Source organism: Astyanax mexicanus, chromosome 3, assembly GCF_023375975.1.
Source record: "Astyanax mexicanus isolate ESR-SI-001 chromosome 3, AstMex3_surface, whole genome shotgun sequence".
In the NCBI taxonomy this organism is placed as follows: domain Eukaryota; kingdom Metazoa; phylum Chordata; class Actinopteri; order Characiformes; family Acestrorhamphidae; genus Astyanax; species Astyanax mexicanus.
Genome location: NC_064410.1, coordinates 22,920,647 through 22,927,886, shown reverse-complemented (window position 1 = coordinate 22,927,886; position 7,240 = coordinate 22,920,647).

Genomic DNA, 7,240 nt, shown 5'->3' with positions numbered 1-7,240 from the left:
GACGTTTGAAGGTGTCAGGGTCAGCACTGCACTCCTCCACTCTTCCAGTCATGTTTTGAACTTTGCTACTGCTTGTGTTTTGTCCACCTTCTTCTTTTTTTTTCCTTCGAAAGAGATAAACTGTGGCACCGGAAGGTTTCGCGCTGAGGGAGCTGAGGGAGAAAAAAGTGGGGAAAATAAAGAGGGAGAGGAAAAGAGAAAGAGAGGGAAAGAGGGAGAGAGAGAGAGGGATATGAGAGTGGAAGTAGGGTGGGGGAGTGAGGGAAGAAGCCTCAAGAGAATAAGGGATTAGGAAAGAGGGTCAGGGAGAGAGAGAAAGACTGGGGTGGGGCCAAAATGGTTAGAGTGCAAAGGGGTAAAGCAGAAGGCCCAAAATGGAAAAGCGATGGGGGTGGGTGGGTAGAAAAGAGGGAGGGGGAGAGAGAGAGAGAGAGAGAGAGAGAGAGAGAGAGAGAGAGAGGGAGGGATAATGTGAGTGTGGCAGAGAGAGTGGAAAAGAGTGTGCTTCAGGGTATGTGTGTAGAGAGGGAGAGAGAGAGAGAGACAGAGTGAAAGAGAGAGAGACAGAAAGAGAGGGCATGTGTGAATGGGGTCTTTGTGATCAAAAGACTTATTTATTTTTTTGGTGCTTGAACTCTTGAGGAAACACACTGGGCCTGTCCCACTGCTGTCTGCCTTACACACCTCTTAGCAGTTACCTCTGACTCTCTGTCTCTCTCTCTCTCCCTCTCTCTCACACACACACACACACACACACACAAACAGTATTTAAAAAGGTAAGGCCCATCTTTGTCCCAGTCAAAAACATACTCACCATACCTGTAAAAAAAGGGGGGTCCTTTTAGAACTTACCTCTGACTCTCTGTCTTTCTCTTTCTGTCTTTCTCTCTCTCTCTCTCTCTCTCTCTCTCTCACACACACACACACACACACACACACACACACAGTAGTTAAAAAGGTAAGGCCTCTCCTGTCCCTGTCAAAAACATACCATACTGGTAAAAAAATGGGGTTGCTCTTAGTACTTACCTCAGACTCTCTGTCTCTCTCTCTCTCTTGCTCTCTCTTTCTCTCTCTCTCCCTCTCTCTCTCTCACTCACACACACACACACAGTAATTAAAAAGTAAGGGCCATGTATGTCAAAAACATTCTCACATACTAGTAAAAAAGAGGAGGTTCCAGATTTGGGCTGTGCAAATTAATCTTTATGTATTCAATACATACACTCTTTCACACACAAACACACACACACACACACACACACACAGACGCACACACACGTCCCACTGTCCTCTCCCTCCCCTCCTCGTTGTCCCAGCTGGTATTCACACATTTGTAATAGGATTAACAGACTCAGGCCCTGTGGATGAGAAGAGAGAGGGATGAGAAGGAAGAAAGAGGGCAAAGAGTTAGGAGGTCAAAATAGGAAAGAGAAAGAGAGAATGACAGTGAGAGCGAATTCAAATTAAAAACCTGGGAAGTAAATAATGAAAGAAAGAAAGGAAAAGGGAATATCTTCCTGTGATCTAGATATGCGACTACTGAATACAGATATCACATTCAAGCCTATAAGCAAAGCTCTAAATGAGTAAGAGTGAGACTCACACTGTCGCTGCTGAACATTCCTCTACTGGAATGTAGGACAGTAAGGTGATAATGAATGTATGGGTAAGAAAGGTGAAAGAAAAGAGAGAGAGGGAGAAAAAAAAGAAAGAAAGGAAGAAAAATGAGAGGTTATTCAGCAGATAGAGAATGCTGCACATAGCTGCAGGCCTGTGATAAGACACGAGACAAAAGTACAACTATTTTAAGTAAATATTTCCAAAGTGGGACAGCCAGGTGCCCTGTGACCACTCAATAAAGCAAATAGAGTCTACTGTATCCCCAGCAAGAGACTGACTGACTGACTGTGTGTGTGTGTGTGTGTTTGAGGCCACAGTAATCCAGTGAGGAAGACAGACTGCGAGAGAGGAATTTGAAAGTTATATTTGACCCATTTCAGGCGTGATGCCAAGACTGCCTATAACAGTGAGAGATGGGGTGGGGCCTGAAAAGTAGGAACATGACACATGGTATAGAATACCACATGCAACTACAACCTATGTCTGTGTTGCTTTGTGTGACAAACAGCAAAAAAGACAAATATAACAAAAGCCCAAAAATATATAAATATTTGATTATATACATGGACCTGCTAAAATTCATGGGATAGCAGTATGTAAAGTGACTATAAACTGTTCTCTCAGGGGACACCTAAGGAACACTCACACTTGTATAAACTGTGAGGTGTTATCTTGTGAGTGAGAAGACGTGAATTATCGTAAATTGAGGTCTGATAGTGGGTTCCAGATGGATGGGACATTCAATTTATGAAGTTGTATGGGCATTTAACATCCCTTAATCCACAGTGTGATCAAAATGTGTAGCAGGAATATACCAAAAAGAGGCATTACTACCCAGAGTTGACAGTGCAGTTGGTGGTTATGATTGTGACCGGCAGCGTCAGGCTAGAATTGACCATGTGAACAGCTAGCTAGCTACATAGTTGTCTCTGCATTAGAAATCAGATCTATATTCAATGCAAGAGGCCCCATACCATGTGCCTATAACGTTTAGTATGTCAATGTAATTGGGGTTTCTTACATATTTCTAGGCAGTGTTACATGAAGAGATTAAACTGATCTCAGATCACCATTCTTGAGAAGTTTGAAATACACTGCCATGCCAAATGTCCTAGGACATGGGACTAGTATTGTAAACTGCAGCATATGCGTGTGCAGCCTCTAACATTGAATTTGGATCTGATTTCAGTCACTTAATGTTCACACGGTCAATTCTAGCCAGATACCGCTGGTCACGATCATAACCCCCTACTGTGCTGTCCACAGTGGATGGTAATGCTTTCTAGGATGTATTCCTGATACACACCAGGACACTGAGGATAGGAAATGGTAATTGCCTGCAAATCTTAAAAAATGGAATTGGTCTTTTACATCTGGTACCCATTATCAGGCATTGTTCAAACACTATCTTAGACCCTGTGCAAGACATGTCACGATGCTGCATGGACCCTATCTTACACTCAATCAACAGTCTATTTTCTCACCTGCGTTGTTTAAATAGCGACAAGCTTGTGAATATATCTACACGAATGGGTGTTGTGGTCTAGACGTGAAGTGTGTTAAGATGAATTTCTGGGGTACTGTTACTCCGTCTCTTTTTGTAGCATTGCTGAGTGTAGCATCACAGCGTGCTCGGAGGAAAGTGCAGCGACTCTGTTCTGATACATCATCCCACAGGTGCCTTGTGCTGATCGACATCACTCTAGGAGTAATGAGAAGAAAGTGCGCCATCTACCCACCCAGAGATAGCAATTTCAATTGTGCTCTCTCAGGGCTGAAAGCTACCTAGACAGACAACAGTCAACTGTCAGATGTTCATTACTCTCTGCACTGTGCGCTGAATGTGCGTACACCTCGTTTTTTTACATACGGAAGGACACACAGCAGTGCACAAACCCAACTTTTACATCAATAATAAACAGAATACCAAATAAAACAACATTCTTGTTCCCATAAATTACCTGCTTACGTACCTCCACAGCATACAAAAGCAGGTCAGCAGAAGCGCTGCACCGTTAACATTCCAATCCGCCAAAGTCAGAGTGCACCTGCCTCTTAAAGGGAATGGGGCAAGTGACATGCTTATTGGTTTGCACATTGCATGTTACGTCCAAAACAGAACCATGATTTATTATTAAAAGAATTAGTAAATGTTTTTTGCAGATTATGAGCCATATTAGGCATAGTCTTCCCATTGTTACGATAGCAAAGACACTCTGACACGCATGCATGGGTGCACTGGCCAGTGTTAAATCTCATTCACAAAGCAACAGCTCAAAACAAGCAAAACTTATACAGGTGTATGTGTTTCCAGGCCATCCCCTGCAATAACACTTTATGATCAATTTATACTTATATTTATACATTATCTCATGACTTTTTACATGCCAGTGTAGAGGCCCAGCTGTTTAGGACTTCATCATTCAGAGTAATGAGTGTAAGGAAGATCAGTAAGCAGCGAGTGTGTATGTGTGTATATATGTGTGTGTTTAAGAGAGAGTGTGGCAGTGGTATGTGTGGAACGGTGTCAGTCTATATTGGGGATGTGTGTGTGTGTTGACAGCGTCTCTCGTGTCTTCCTAAGGAACTCTCCCTTCCTCCTTCCATTGGCACTATGCACAACTCGCCCCCTCTACTCTCCTTCTCTTCCATCCCCACTCTTTCTCTCTCTCTTTCTCTCTTACATACACAACACACACACACACACACACTTTCTCTCTTGACTAATTTTTGCACTCCATGGAAGACCCCAAAAATAGAAACAAGCCGATAAAAAAAATACAAAAGCACCGCGAGCAGCCACAAGCCCACGTCACTCTGTTGTGATTGGATCGGCTGTCAAAAAAAAACAAGTGGAAAGAAGAAAAAGAGATGGGTTTCATATTATAGGAACGAAGTATAGTTCTATTTGACAGCGGACGAGTGGAGCCGTCGAGAAGAAGAAGAGGGAGAGAACTGAAATGATAGGGTCACGTTAGGCTATATGGGGTGGAAAGTAAACGAGAGAAGGCACCGCGAATTTGGAAAGAGTGAAACGGTGCCCAGGTCTGGGTCTGGGGCCGGGGACTGTGTGGCAAAGCTGCTCCAACAGAAATGAAGCATCTACTCTGCCTTTTAATACATAGAGTAAATGGAAAATGGTGGTATGCATGTGTGTGTTTATGTCTGTCTGTGTGTGTGAGCATGAACATGAGTTCACTTGGGTTTATAAGAACCTCATTAAGGTGCAGGAGTATGTGCCACCTCAGCCTGTGTGTGTTTGTGCCAATGTTCAGAATATTTTGTTGTGTGAAGGTGTGAGTAGAAGTGTGAGACGAAGACTCAACGGGTCTGTCGTTTATGTCTGCATGAGCATGTGTGTCTGTGTGTGTGGGTCTCTGTGTGTGTGTGTGTGTGTGTATGTATGTGTGTACCTTGTGAGGTCCGGTGCCAGGATGACTGTGGTGAGCAGCCGGCCTGCCAACGCTCCAACCTCAGCCACGTGCAGTGGGTGTCGAAGAAAAAACACCCAGCAGCATCTGTTGCCACGGCCACCACTCTCAGTCTACACAAAGACCAAAGCTCTGCTATTAATAACAGCACTGTTAACAATAATAATACTAACTGCACATCATAAGATCTACGTCATTCTGTGGTCTACTCAACTGAGGACTGAGTGTGTGCATGTGTGGGTCCCTACTGCTGTGTTTGTAGGCCTGCCAAGAGTCTGAAAAGTCTTTTTGGAAAACTTTGTGTATGGCATCTATTAATAACTGCTTCCAATATAGATTAAAAGATCATACGATGCCACATAAATTGTTGTTCCAGACACAGATCATGAGGTCAAATGCCATCAAGTAGCATTTTGGAAGTGGATATATGTATATGTGGTGCATATGGTGGTGTTTTTGAACACTGTGAACACTTGGTGTTGAGCCTGGTTGTAGATTATAGATTCCTTTCGATTGAGAATCTCTGTTTAACATGCAGTGTAGTAGGCCTGTAATGATAAGACTTTTTGTGGGTGATATATTGTCCCAGAAATTATTGCGATACATAATATTTTTGTATTTTTAAGACTATTAAATGCCACGGACATAATGATAACAGAATAGCATAAAAAAACAATTATACACTTTTTAAAGTCAGCAAAAATTTAATTAAACCTATATTATGATTATTTTGGGAATTATATACTTATTTCTTCACCTACTTTAGTCCACACTGTGTATGTGGAGTCACTGTTATTAAAGCATGACTGGCTTAAATACTGTTCACTGTTATATATATGAAAAAACATACAAATGAACACAATAGACGATATCATGATTATAAAAAATTATTGAGGTTATGTTCATTTACTGTACGATAAATCGATATAGCAGTTATTGCGACAGGCCTACGGTGTAGTATAAAGCCCTATCTGAACGAGATTAGTTTCTCAGGGACTCTCATTAGTGAAAAATATTGTACACTTCTACTCAGTGATAAAACTCTTGCATCTGGACTGCAATTGAAAAAACAAGAGGACCAAGTAAGTTTAATGGCTTTCTCAGTCACATGACATCGCGTTCAGTAGCTCCTCTATTTCCACTCGCTGTTGTGTTTTTTTTTACGTGGATCTCTGTATAAAAGTGCACCCAAAGTGCAATTAAGGTGTGTGGCAGTGGACTTTATTAAACGTGAGGAGACGAATTGAACTCAGAATTGTCTGATGGGACTAAAATTACCAGGGTGTTTAGCAAAAACCGTAAGTAATTCAGCCTGTAATTTGTCTGAGAAAAAAAACATACATGGTCGTTCCGGACGGAAATAAAATTACAGAGTACTCCCATAAAGCAGAAAATTACCCCAGGACCCCCTGAGAAACTAATCCTGTCCAGATAAGGCTAAAGACCACTATTAATTCCTGTCTGGGAAACTGCCCCTGTGAGTTAAGAGAACCTACATAGTTGGCATTCTCTTTGGGTAAGTGGTTAGTGTATTTGGTTGTTGATGACAGGGTGGTGGGTTTGATACCTGGGTTCAACACGCTGGGACAAGCTGTTGGGTCCTTTAAGCAAGACCCTTAACCCTATATTACTTTATGTACGTGCTTACTAGTGTGTATGTGTATGTTCACTGAACAGGAATAGGATTAAAGCAGAGGCCACATTCCTTCTTTCTCCAGTACCAGGGCCGTTGCAACAACAACAGTAAACCAATTAATTGCCTAGGGTCCAGAGACTGGTCATGAATTGAATGCAACAACAAACTGTGTGAGAGTCCCTTTAAATAATGTGACTGGCAATGGAGGAAAGTACAAAGACACTGTTATCAGTATCACCCTCAAGGGGACCCTCCCACTAGCTGCTGACTGTAGCTAGACAGCAGCCAGACAGCCAGGTTCATGATTCTTGCAGCTGGCAAAATATGAAACTTCAGCAACCATGAAGCAAAGTTATCTATCAGAAAGTCAGAAAAGATGATTTAGAACAGTAAGTGCAACTTTTTTTTTTTCGAATGGGCTGCTAAGAAAATGCAGATTTGTTCCAGATTCACTGTCTATTGTATTTAATTACGCAACATTGCAATATCAAATCCTTTTAACTCTGTTCAGGGGTTTCATCTGAGCTGTTGTGGGAGTTAAAATATTTAT